This window comes from Chinchilla lanigera, unplaced genomic scaffold, assembly GCF_000276665.1.
Source record: "Chinchilla lanigera isolate Chin_1 unplaced genomic scaffold, ChiLan1.0 scaffold00058, whole genome shotgun sequence".
NCBI lineage: Eukaryota > Metazoa > Chordata > Mammalia > Rodentia > Chinchillidae > Chinchilla > Chinchilla lanigera.
The window spans coordinates 15,113,036-15,126,650 of NW_004955459.1; positions in this window are offsets into that span (position 1 = coordinate 15,113,036).

Consider the following 13,615-nt stretch of genomic DNA (forward strand, 5'->3'; position numbering starts at 1 on the left):
TTCCCCCTCCTGCCCAAAGGGGCTCAGTTTCAAATTGAAGAATGATTGAATGGAACAGCATTGAGCATTGCTTTCTAATAAATGCAGCTGCAGGAGACTGCCTATGAAATGTGATTTTCCAGCCTGTTTGGGCAAAGCTGCTATCACCTAAGATATCACTTGCATGAAATATATTCTGTCTTAAAACAATAATCAATATTAGACACCTACCGCCTTCCTATTCAAATCCTGTAATACACTGAGATTTGTGAGCTGATGAAATGAGATCTGCTAAGCTCATGAAATCCCGGGCTTATGTTGTTGCTCACATGGACCAGCTGCGGGAGCCTGGGTGGAGAGTGAAGGGCAGGGTAGCTACTGGGGAGGGACCCAGAAAGGTAGGTTCACTCCTTTCCCTCTAGACTTAACCCGCGTGTGTGGTGTGTATGTGTGTGTGTGTGTGTGTGTGTGTGTGTGTGTGTGTGTGTGTATTTTGGGGGTGAGGCAGTTAAGCATAATAACTCCTCAAAGTTATGCCACTGGGGAATCTTTGCTGTACTAGCAAAGGAAAGTTTTTTTGTTAAGACATTTCATCGGAGCCATTTGACAAGTCAACACTGATTACGCAGAGACGGATCTCCACTTTGAGCTCCAGCTTTGAGCACTTGAGGCAAATTGACACAATGGAGACAGAGAATGTAGAGTGTGGAGGGAAAAAAGGAAGGAGCTCAAGGAGAGGGACTCATAAGGCCCTCTTAAAGCTCAGGCTGTGAGTGCCAGTAATAACCCTAGCAAGAGGGTTTCCATTCACCCACTGCAGACCTCTGCCCTCGCAGGCAGTGAGATCTAATGCAAGGTCACATTCATGACAGGAAAAACAAGTCCTTGAATCAGAAGGCTGAAATGACTTTGCCCATCAACTGCACCCTTTTCTGGCTGCATGACTGTGGAAAGTTTCATATTTCTGGAACCTCTCTTCTCTCCTTTGTAAATAAAAGTAATATTTTGTGAGGATTAAAGTCCCACCTACTGGTTAAAGATTAACTAAATTCATCCGTAGCAAGCGGCTTGTGATTACTGTGTAGACCAGTGACTACTGTCAGTGTCTGGCATTTTTTATGCCTGGCCTATTTTCTATTGCCAAAAGTTATATGGGGGATCCTTTTTTTAATTTGAATAATTTAAAAAGTACTCTTGTCTACTTCTATAAGTAGAAAAATGCAAGTAAGTGAAACAGACACATTACAGGAATAACTTCACCCTGAGTCAAAGACGTTCTGTGTAGTAGAATGTGCACATGAGAATGTTAAAATAGATACAAGTCCTCCTGCAGTGGAATCTCCATTTATATATTTATATGGATGCTGTTGGTACAAGGGGAAATTTCCTTTCATCCTCTAAATGCACTCTGGAATAAACTGGCAATGACTGATTAAATGGAAGAAAAAAATATACATTTCATAAAGTGCAAAAAAGGGATGAAAAATCATGAAAGTAATTACTCTATGATACCAAAACTTATATCCTCAGCTTCTACAAGGGGCTGGGAGAGCGAAAAAATGCAGAGTTTTGGAGGGGAAGAGTACACCATTGTAAGAGGAGCTCTGTGGGCTGGGAGAACACACCATGGTCCTTGAGAAAGTCTGTTAGGTCCACAGAATAAACATAATCTGTGATTTGGGACCCGTGTAGAGATATGGGACCAAAACATAAGACACAGGAATGTGACACAAGTCTATCCAGGTGGGTTGACAGGCCTCAGCCTTTAGTCTTACACTATGAATGCATCCAGTGAAAGTTCAGGGAAGGAACCAGATGTGATTATTTCTTCTTTGACAGGTCCAGATTATAGCCAGTGATGAAACTTTGCAAAAAGCCTGTCCCTGAGCTGGGAGGAACATAAATCAGGGCAGATCAGAGGGATTTGATTTTTTAGATAGATTTTAAGTGCTCTCAGCAAATTAGAATACCTTTTGGGGATATAACTTTCTGAGTCTGTGACACTTAACCTTGATTGGCTCTGGAGTACGCCCAGGGGATTGGTAGAGCACATTTCTGGTTACATCTGGGTGGGGCACTGAGGTGTGACCTCATGTCTTATATCGGTACTGTACCTGGCCTCTCAGCCTTTCCTCTCTTACGCTGCTCCCCTGCTCTGTTTTTGAGCCACCATGAACTAAGCAGTTTCCTCCTCTATACCTTTCCACCATGATGTTCCTGCACCTATCATGGCCTGGTCCCCTTAAAACATGAGCCAAATGAGAACTCTCCTCCTTCAAGTTGTGGGTGTCGGCTATGGTGTCCCAGCAATGAGAAAGCTGACTAATACCAAGCCACAACAACATAATAAAGACAAGCCAGAGTAGCTTTTGGGGAAAAAAGTACCACTTGGTAAAGATAGAAAAAGAGTACATTCTTAAAAAGAAAGAGTTGAAAAAGATCTCTCAAATCTAAAGAAGTTAAGGAGTGACTAAAGGAAGCAGAAACAATCCCAGGCACATTTAGCTCTCTGCTCTTTGACAAAGGGGCCAGAATCACACACTGGATGAGACAGCCTCTTTAATAAATGGTAATGAGAAAGCTGGATATCCACATACAGATGATTGAGTCTAGATTCCTATATCTCACTGTGTACTAAATTAAAATCAAAATGGATCAAAGATCTAAAAGTTAAAATAAAAATATTTAATCTGCTGGAAGATAAAATAGGTAAAACTCTTGACTACCTAGGCATAGGCAATGACTTTCTGAAAAGAATTTCAATAGTACAAGAAGTACTACCGACAACGAACAAATTGGATCATCTCAATTTAAAAACCTACACAATAAAGAAGCCAACAGAGTTAAGAAACAACCTGCAGAATGGGAAAAAATGTTTGTCACCTGTTTCTTGGACAGCAAATCAACATCTAGACTACATAAAGAACTCAAAAAAGTAGATCTCCCAAACAAAAAACCCAATCAAAAAAGTGGGTAACCAAAATGAATGGACACTTCTCAGAAGTACAAATAGCCAATAAGGGCATGAAAAAAATGTTTAATATCACTGACCATTAGAGAAACACCAATTTAAAAAATACTGAAGTCACATCTTACTCTAGTCGGGCATGGTGTTGCATGCCTATAATCCCAACACTTGGGAGGCTGAGGCAAGAGGATCACCATGAGTTTGAGGCTAGTTTACACTACATAGTGCATTTAAGACCAGCCTGAATTACAAAGAAAGACCCTGTCTCAAAAAAAATCTTACTCTAGAAACAACAGATAGCATCAAAAATTTGAATAACAAACGTTGGAGACATTGTGGAGAAAAAACCCTTATACATTGTTGGTGAAAATGTACACTAGTACAGTCACTATGGAAATCTGTATGAACATTCCACAAAATCTAAAATTAGAAATTCCACTCAGTGCAGTTATTCCCCTTCTAAATATCTTCCCAAAAGAGTTAAAGTTCTTAGGGGCTGGGGATTTAGCTCAGCGGCAAAGCACCTGCCTGGCAAGCGCAAGGTCGTGAGTTCGGTTCCTGGTACCAGAGGAAAAAAAAAAGAGTTAAAGTCCTCATATCACAGAGACACATGCATACCCATGTTTAGGGCAGCACAATTTATATAGCTAAATCTTGAAACTGGCCTATATATCCAGCAACAGATGAGTGAATAAATAAAATGTGGTATTTATACACAATAGAGTATTACTCTGCCATAAAACATACACTTGAAACATTCATGGGTAAATGGATGCACCCTAAGACCATAATATTAAATGAAATATATCAGACACATAAGCATAAATATTTCATGGTTTCTGTATAAATAAAGAACAAAATAAAAGGTAGATAATAGGAATCAGCAAGTCTTTGTTTTGTTTGTTTATTTGTTTGTTTGCTTTTAGGCAGGGTATTGCTATGTAGTTCAGCCAGGCCTTGAACTCACTTTGTAGCCCAGACTGGCCTCAAACTCACAGCAATGCTCCTGCCTTAGCCTCCTGAGTGTTGAGACTACAAGTGTGTGCCACAATACCTGGTGAGATTTTTTTCAAATAGGATGAGGAACAAGAGATAAAAGGAGGGAGAAAGAGGGGAGGTAAAGAGGAAGGAAAAGAAGAATTGAAGAAAAAATGGAAATAGAGCTTTTACAAATGGGAAGACAACCAAGAGTTGGAAGGAGCTGGGAGAGGTGGGAGAGATGGGGGACAAAGTAAGAATTAAGATATGATATGTACATGTACCAATTGGCACAATAAATGTAACCATTATTGTTACAAACATGTTGTCTTAATTACTTTTCTTTCATTGCTGAGACAAAATACCTGACACCCAGAAATCAGGAAGGACAGCTTTATTTAGCTCACAGTTTGTGCAGGTTTCAGTCCATACTCAGCTGGTTCCAAGACAGAGTAGCACATGGCAGTGGGCAGCCATTCTTGGAGGCTGAAAACAGCAAAAGCAACAAGAGCTAAAGGGAGGAGCAGCAGCTGGAAAAGCGAGCCTCTTTCCCTGCCTTACATTGTATGCAAACTCCCCCCCCCAGGGCAAGAGTATCACTCACATCCGTAATTCCAACATTGGACCATGAATCAATCATAAACTCTAGAAGCCCACCCCATGACTGCATTAGGCTTTGGGGGGGGACATCCAAATACAAACCATAACATACCATAACACATGTATACATACACTCATACATGTATACACACATGCATAAGTGGAAGGAGTTGCTGGAAGATGGAATAGTCAAAAGGGAATAGTTGGATTAACTATTTCCTCTCCTCATGCTCCTCCTCTAGCATGGGGCATAAAAGGGTCACTGTATCAGCTGGAAATGCTTACACAAAATGCTCTTGTCAACCTCTCCAAGCCCAGCATCGTGGCTCACGTCTGTATTCCCTGCACTCTTCCAGGCTGAGGAAGTAGGATCACAGATTAAAGCCTAACCTCGGCAACTTAGTGATTTAACAGGACCTTGTCCCAAAATAAAAAAGAAAATAACAATGAAGAGGACTGAGGATGCAGCTTAGTGTCAGTTCTCTAGGTTTAATCCCTAGTACCATAAAAACGAACACACAAGAAACTTAATAATGACACTATTAATATACTTGCAAATTTTAAAATGTTAATTTTTAAATATTTTAATCATTTTAAATTATCAAAGTACTTTTATGTAATTTTGCTTTCTTATGCTGCTTCACCCATTAAATGATATCTTTCAATAATTTAAATTAGATTGAACATTTTTCATTCTTTATATTTTCTTATATGTTACTTCATATTCTAAGACATATTTACACAATTGCATGTACAAAATCAATTGTGTATTTGGTTTAAGTGCTGTGTTTTTTGAAGTCTGAATATTTTTACATCACATAGTATTTTCTATATTTAAGGATTATATGAAATACTGTAATGTTAGTGTTGCTATTTTTGCATTAATTTCAATTATTATTACAATTATTTTCCTTATTATTTGCTTTTATGTGCCAGTCAGTATGAAAATATGAAAGAGAATAGTGAAAAAGACTCTTCAGAAGTTTCAAGTTTTAATATATGGTCAAAACCCTCTTGTTTTTCCTCACACTTCCAAATACACATAGTTACATAAATGATTACCAAATTGGAACTAAAGACATTTGTTATAAAAATTACTTCATCGGTTTACAAATTATACCATGGGCAGCCAGTGGGTCTCAGGGTTCTCCACTCCCTATTGAATGTTTGTTTTTTTGGTTTTTTTTTTTTTCTGGTACCAGGAATCGAACTCACGACCTTGCACTTGCCAGGCAGACACTGCCCCTGAGATAAATCCCCAGCCCCTCTACTCCCTGTTGTAAACATCCTATGTTCAGTATCCTCTGAGGGGAGTCGAAAAATGTTAGATGCATCTTTGTTCTTCTCTAGCTTTTTCTGTTTCTTTGTTTTCAATTATGGGTTGTTGCTAGCACTGGAAAAGTTAAGAAGTCTTTTTTAATTTATTTTATTAGCACATTTTAGTTGTATATAATGATCACGTTCATCATAGGGAATTTGTATGTGTACATGATACATCTAGATTCTTCTTTTTGTCCCATTTCCCTCTGCTCCCTCTAACCCTTCTGCCCCTCCTTATTTACAAAAGCTTTGTTTCCATTTTTTCCTTCTATTCTCTTTCTTTTCTTGTCCCTTTCTTCCTTGCCCTCTCCTCCCTCCCTCCTCCCCTTCCCATTTGAATATTTTCTTCCCATTTCCCAATATCTATTATATATTTTGGTCCTTAGTTACACTTCCGGTTTCTCACATCAGAGAAACAATGTTGTTTTTTGTTGTTGTTGTTTTGTTTTTGGTTTTTTTTTGAGACAGAGTCTCAATATGTAGTACAGGCTGCCGTTAACTCACTATGTAGCCAAAATTGGCCTCGAACTCACAACAATCCTACTGCCTCAGCTTCCCAGGTGGTCAGATTGCAGACATGCACCACCACTCCCAGCTAACAATGTGGTATTTAAACACCTGTGTCCAATTTAGTTCACTTAAGAGTGTGGTCTCAAGGTGTATCCATTTAGCTAGAAATGTCTCAAGCTTACCCATCTTTATGGCAGACTACTACTTTGATCAATTATGCGTGCCTGTATCTTGTAATCTGAGCAACTAATTTGAAGATAACAATACACAGTATGTTAACCATTGTTAATCTCCTATTATCTCATTTTGAAATTCTGTATCTTTTTTTCTCTTTAAAATAAAATTATTTAAAAATCTTCTTCATCCATTCATCAGCTAATGGGCATTTGGGCTTTAGCCATTACAAACTGTGCTGCTATAAACATGAGTGTGCATATATCACTGTGGTATGATGCTTTTAATTCCTTTGGGATGATACCAAAAAGGAGAATAGTTGGGTCAAATCCTTAGCTTTAGTTTTTTGAGGAATCTCCACACTGATTTACTTTAAGAAATGTTAACACTCAGAAGATCCTGATTAAGTTTACAGAAAAACTCATGCTAGAAATATCAGGATAATTAATGGAGAGAGACAGGGAAGGGAAAAGAGATTTTGAACTTCCCTGAAATCAGAACTAGTGGTGGTCATTAGCTGGGAAACTTTTCCAACATTTGGATTTGGATTTTGTTTTTCCCCAGAGTGACTTGTGGTATGGAACAAAACAGTTTAAGTTGCTAAGAAGAAAACATCAAGAAAAAATATGAATGGTGTGAAAGGAAAGCATGAATAGGGAAAACATCAGAGGTACATTGAGGGGTGGCTTGCAATTATTTAACTAATTACTCACTGTTTGTAACAAATGCAAAAAAAATTTTTAACATTAAGCATGTCATATCACACCACTAAGTACCTCAGCCCCTCCCTAATTCTGGAGACACATCTCCCCCATGTAACATTATTAGCATTAAAAAAAGATTTCTGGGTTAAGAGCAAGTATTATAAATTAAGGAACTTTAAGTACATTTCTATTGCTTTCACAGTTTAAACATGAATTTCATAAGGCTTATTCTTCAACATTATTCACTAATAGATTCATTAGCCCAATATTTGTTATTTAGTAACAGAAATGTAAACGTCTCAAAATATCATGAATTCTAAATTTTGTCAGGTTCAAATTCATGAAGCCAGTACCAGAAACACTTTTTGCTGAATGTGGTATTATGTGGTCAGTCGTTCTTGAAGCTTACAGTCTACCTGGAGAAACAAACAATAACAAATTAGAGATGAGCTAAATAGTGTGTGAAGTGGCAATAAATTCTAGGAGCAAAGTAAGAAAAGAAGAGATCCATTAGGGATAGAAGTATTGTGGGAAGTTCTTTATTTTTAGCTGGATAGTTGGGAAAGGCAGACCTCATTCATAGATAGCACTTAAGCATGGACTGAGGGAGATGAGCAGAGAGTTACAAGTATCCAGCAGAAGAGAACAGCAGTAAGTACAGAGGCCCTGAGGTGCAGTGGGCTGGATTTGTTGGATGATCTTGTATGGCTTAGGAAGGGTGTGGTGGACATGAACATATGCCACCCAGGATAACCATTCACAGTCTCCATAGGTCAGGTCATTCGAGGTATGCCTCAGCTACAGACAACAGCCTATGCCTGGTCACACTCTGCTCAGGACAGCACTCATCCATTGGCTGGAGAGGCCGATATAAAGGTATATCCATTTGGGCCTGATAGAGGTTAACTCTAGGTTGTATCAGCCTCTGGACGTCTTCTAAGGTGCCTGCAGCGTTGCTGGGATGACCCAGCGTGACACTTCATCTTGTTCTCTTCCTATCCTCTTTCAACCACTTCGTTCCTCAGACGTTGATCTGTATTAAATTTCCAGAGCAGCAATCTCTCTGTCAATATGTTAATAGAAAACCTGACCAGCCACATCCTACTGAAAGGTAATGTTTATCTGGTTTTAACAGCTTGCTTCAAGGCTTTTGCTCTTTTTTTGAAGAATACTTAGTTAACTAATACCTTTTGTATTTTTTTATACAATTGTCTAAATGATTTGTAATCCTGGCTGCACGTGATAGCCTGGAGATCTTGGGAAGTACTGGTTCCTGGTCCCAACTCCAGAGGATGTGATTTCATCACAGTGAAGATATGATCTGAACCTCTGTGAATTCTAAACATCCCCAGGTGATTCTAATGGGCAGCTCAGGGTGAGAACTGATGAATTTAACCAAAGCTAAGAGAACTCCTGGGCTCTGTGCAACTGTGACCCTGGAAACTGCATTCACACAGTGGCAGAGTATCAAGTGAGAAATGACTTCTGGGGACTCACCTTGCAAACCCAGACTTTTAAAGTTAGAGCAAACATCATAAAGGATTAACCAAACCCTTTGATCTCAAAAACTTCGAAAAACCTAGTCATTTCTTTTTCCCTTTTCCACTTTTCCAAATCAAAGGCTTCATATAGATTATCTTTAAGGAGGTTTCAAAAGACTCCCAGTGAAATTGAAATGTTGGTAGTTTCCAGCTGATATCAGAATAAAACTGATATGAAGAAGTACTCTTGAAGTGTCAGAATTACCTACTGACTCTACAGTGCCTTATAATATAGAGAGGAAGGACAGCAGGAAAGAAGAAAAGAAGGAAGGAAGGGAGGAAGGAAAAAAGAGGGTATCTTAGTTATTTTTCTCATTGCTGAGACAAAATGCACAGCTCACAAAGTTAAAGGAAGAAAGGTTTATTTAGCTCTCAGTTTGTGGATATTTCAGTCCATAATTGGCTGGCTCCAAGGCAAGGTGGCTCATGACAGAGGGGCAGCAGTTCATGGCAGCATAAAACAGTAAAAGCAGCAACAGAGAGTTTAACAGTGTCTTTCTGCCTCTTTTATCTCATCCAGACTGTCAGGATTAGAGGGATGCCCAATCAGTCAGTGGACTGATTTAGTAATCACACACCCTTAATCCCAACATCACACACTGTAGATTCATCCACCTCTGAAAAAAAACCCTATGACCCCATGGAGCTTTGGGGGGACATCTAGACACAAACCATAACAGAAGGGAACAGTCACCTTCTTTGATATAATATTCTATTTTTTTCTGTCAGCTAATTTTGAGCAGAAATGATACAAAAGAGTTGTTTTTAGGGGCACCAATGTCTAAGTCTGAATCTAAAGGTGAAAGGACAAATAATAATATGAAAGGTTTTTCTTTTCTTTCAGATTTCATAGACCTCAAGGAACAGGCACCATGAAGACAGGACACAAGGAGAGTCCCAAGGAGGAGCGCTAGTCAATTTTTGAGAGATAAAAGCAAGATCCCCATGTAAGTTGATTCATTTCCTCCTGTTCTGTAGCCACACACACTCCTACAGCCAAACAGTTGTTTTAGAAAATTTTTCTCCTGAACAGCATGGAAACTTAAAAAGACTGAGTAAATCCTCAGGACAGATCTATCCTACTAACTTGGAAAATTAGTCAACTTCATATATAGGGTGTCTTACTTGCTTTCTTTCTTGCTGGGACAAAATGCTCCACACCCACAATTTAAGCAAGGAGAGATTTATTTTGACTCACAATTTGTAGAGATTTCAGTCCATCATTCACTGCACTGAAACCAAGGCAGGGCATCACAGCAGGAGAGAATGGTACAGGCAAATTGAATCCATGATATGACAGCCAGGAATTAAAAAAATGGCATAGCAGGGAGTGGGAGGGAGATAGGCCCTTCCAGGCCACACCCCCAGGCATCCAGCTCCTCCAACCAGGCTCCACCTTCCAACATCCCATTAGTTATAAATTCATCAGTGGGCCAATCCATGGATGTGTATCATGCCCCCAGGGCTCAATCACCTCCCCATATCCCCACCTATGAGTGCATGAGACTTGAGGGGCACATCTAGATATGAACCATGATACAAGGGATGACACGGTTCTATGGCATTATCTTTGGTTCTTCCATCTGTTGTCCAGGGAAGGAAGAACTACTTTTTACAATGAAAGCTCCAGGGAGAATCCAAAATGTAATCTGTTTTTCCTTTCTCTGATTGTGTATGGGTTTCCACAGCCAAAGTGTGGTATGACAAGGACTGTCCCATGGTGATCTTTGAAGTTTATTCTGGATCTCCTGGCCAAGAAGCCAGCAAGGCCCATGGGCTTCCCCGTCTTTCCAGGGGAAAAACCTGCATCCAGGCCCTGCATCCCGCAATAATACCGCCCCCTGCAAAAGGAATAGGAATTCCAGAGGCCTGAGAGCACTTAAGGCTTGGAAACCAATTTTTTACATTACTTCCTGAAAGTCTGGCACTATCTCCAGACTAGCTGACCTCTACTGAGTTTGTTTTCCCCCTCTCCTGATAAAGTAACTCTTCCAGTTCTCTGTTAAAAGGGAACACAACAGGGGTATCTTTCTTTGCCAGCTTCACTCTGCCAGACTCATCTATCAAGGTCATCTGGCAGCTGGCTGGGCTAGCATGGCTTCAACCATAAGTTTGGTATTTGGCTGGCTTTTGACGGAGATGCTAGTTCTCCATATGACCTCTCATCCTCCATTGAGTTAGTACATTTGCTCTCTGGGGCTGTTATATTAGTCAGCTTCCCAGTTGCTGGACACAATACCCAGCACCTACAATTTGAAAGAGGAGAGGTTTAATTTAGCTTACAGTTTCAGGTGACTCAATATATGGTCGTTGTAGTACTGCAACACAGTCCTCACCTACTCCTCTTGTGTGGTCATCAGTTATATTGGATTAAAACTACCCTAATGGCCTCATGTGATCTTAATTATCCCTTTAAAGAGCATTATCTAAATACAGTCACATTCTAAAGTACCAGAGATTAGGACTTCAACGTATGAATTTGGGGAGGGCTTGATTCACCCAACACATCTTACATGGGCTCATGTGAATGATGGTCTCAGGGTTCCAGCACAGGAGAAAATGTTCCAGTATACAGGCTCTTTTAAACCTCTACCTATTTCATGTGCTTAATTTCCACTGATCAAAGCTAGTTTCACAACCAGAGCCAGCATGGGCAACACTACCAACAGACATGGCTAGAGGGAGGGGGACAACTTGTGGCCATTTTGCAGTTTGCCCCACGTTGTGATGGAACTAGCTAAGAATTCACTTATTATTTCTCATGGAGAATTTCACTCAAAGATAGAGTTCGAGTACTTCTTTCCAAACACAGAACTTCCAATACAATGCAATCCATGTTAGTAGGCTATTATTTATTATAATATCAACATGAAAAAGTTATGCAATCTCCTTATAAAATAAGAAAAACAACCTTCGTCCTTCCCTTTCTCACACAGACCCTGTGAAATCAGATGTGAAAACTCTGGAGTAAATGGGTTCTATTAATCTTCTTCAATGGCGTACATGCTAAAGCAAACACAATTGGAATATCTGAGATCAAATAATGGGAATACTTTGAATGAACATCAAGTTGCTTAATAGAGGTATGTTGTCTTGAGTGTTGGCTCTCTTCAATTTCCCCAAACCTTGCCTTAACGAGAAACCTCACAATAGAGGCTAAGCCTTTCAAGTGACATTGCTAAGCCTCTATCAAGCTAAGCTCTCTGTCCAGCGGTCAGTAAATAGCACAGGATTTGCACAGTCCATTTGCTCCAACTCAATTTGACTAGTGTCAGAATCTTCAAAGCTTCCAAGAACCAATGAGCACAGAAAATGAGTTTTTATAATAAATGTTTCACAGGCAAAAACAAGGTCGGACATCTATCTACATCCAACCCAGCTTTTTAAGACACAGCCAAGGCTCTTCCAGTTCCATGACCCTTTCTCAGATCAGCCTTATCCACAAGAATCTCTCTTTTGATTTCAGTAATGTTTTATTGAAAGGATCTGATTTAATGGGGAGAAAGCAAAAACTGTCTCATTTATTTTATCTCACCTTTTCCCATAAGTTTGGTCATATAATCATGCTTTACGACCTCTTTCAGTAAAATTTTGAGCATATTCCCGTTGATCTGGTCACCTTTAGATATGAAAATGTCCAATGAAGCATCATTGGGATATCAGCCTGTCCAATCTATAGCCACACAATTTTCATGTAAGGCAAAATAGCATCAACCCTCCTGCTTAATTAAACCTTTCTTCTCCCAAACCTGACACCCAGCTCAGGCTTGAAGACTGTTGTAGGGGGAGGGGTGGTAGTCACCTCTCCAGTTATTGGGAGATCGGAGGTAGACTCTTCCTCTTCTGATATTGCTGGAACCAATTGCTGGTTCCTGGATCCTGGAGATTTTTACTTTTGAATCCAGCTTTATTGCTTCATCCAGTTCTCCACATCGGAGTTCTACTCCACACTCCAGAGATTCAGCCCTCAGTTGGGCTTGTCTTACCCCTTGCACCAAGTGATCTTTCTGTGCAGCAACTGAAACAGATGCACCCAAGACATCTCCCTCATATAAGACATACATCTTTCTAAAAAATATGTTGCTGTCCCCACCAGAAGCAGAATTTCAGCTCTCTCTACCTCCCCCTCCCCTTCTCTCTCCCTCTCCCTCTCCCTCCCCCTCCTGTCTCTCTCTCTCTCTCTCTCTCTGTCTCTCTGTCTCTCTGTCTCTCTGTCTCTCTGTCTCTCTGTCTCTGTCTCTCTCTCTCTCTCTCTCTCTCTGTCTCTCTCTCTCTCTGCCATTTCTTTCTTTCTTTCTTGAGTTATACACCAGCCATGATCTCAGGCACCTGCCTTTACTCATTTTAGGCAAGTGTCAAATATCAGTCTGAGTTCCTCATTCAAAAGAATATGCCAGCCTTTCAGAGTGGATCCCTTGAAATTCCCCTTCATTTGATTTTAAATTAGTGAAAAAATATTGATAAGGGTGGAGGAAGTACACAGAACTTTCTCAGATCACTCCAAAGACATCTCTTTCAACTCTTCAACCTCATCCTACGGCTGCTGAAAGTGGATGATGGGCCAGTGAGGACAGTGGCAACTTCACAGCCTCTTTACAATTGTGACCAGATGGCCTCATCTCACTTACTGTCTTCAAAGTGAATACTCATTGATAGTTGATTTTTTCTCTGGCTTTGGAATATTCACTGAGCAAGAGTTACAAGTACCATCTAACAACTTGTTTATCTCCCTATGCATCATTCTTAACAAACCCGCCTTATTTTACTAAGTACAACTATACAATCAGCCATATTTACACTTTGGGGAGATATAATTTGTATTCTTGAACTCCTTATAAATT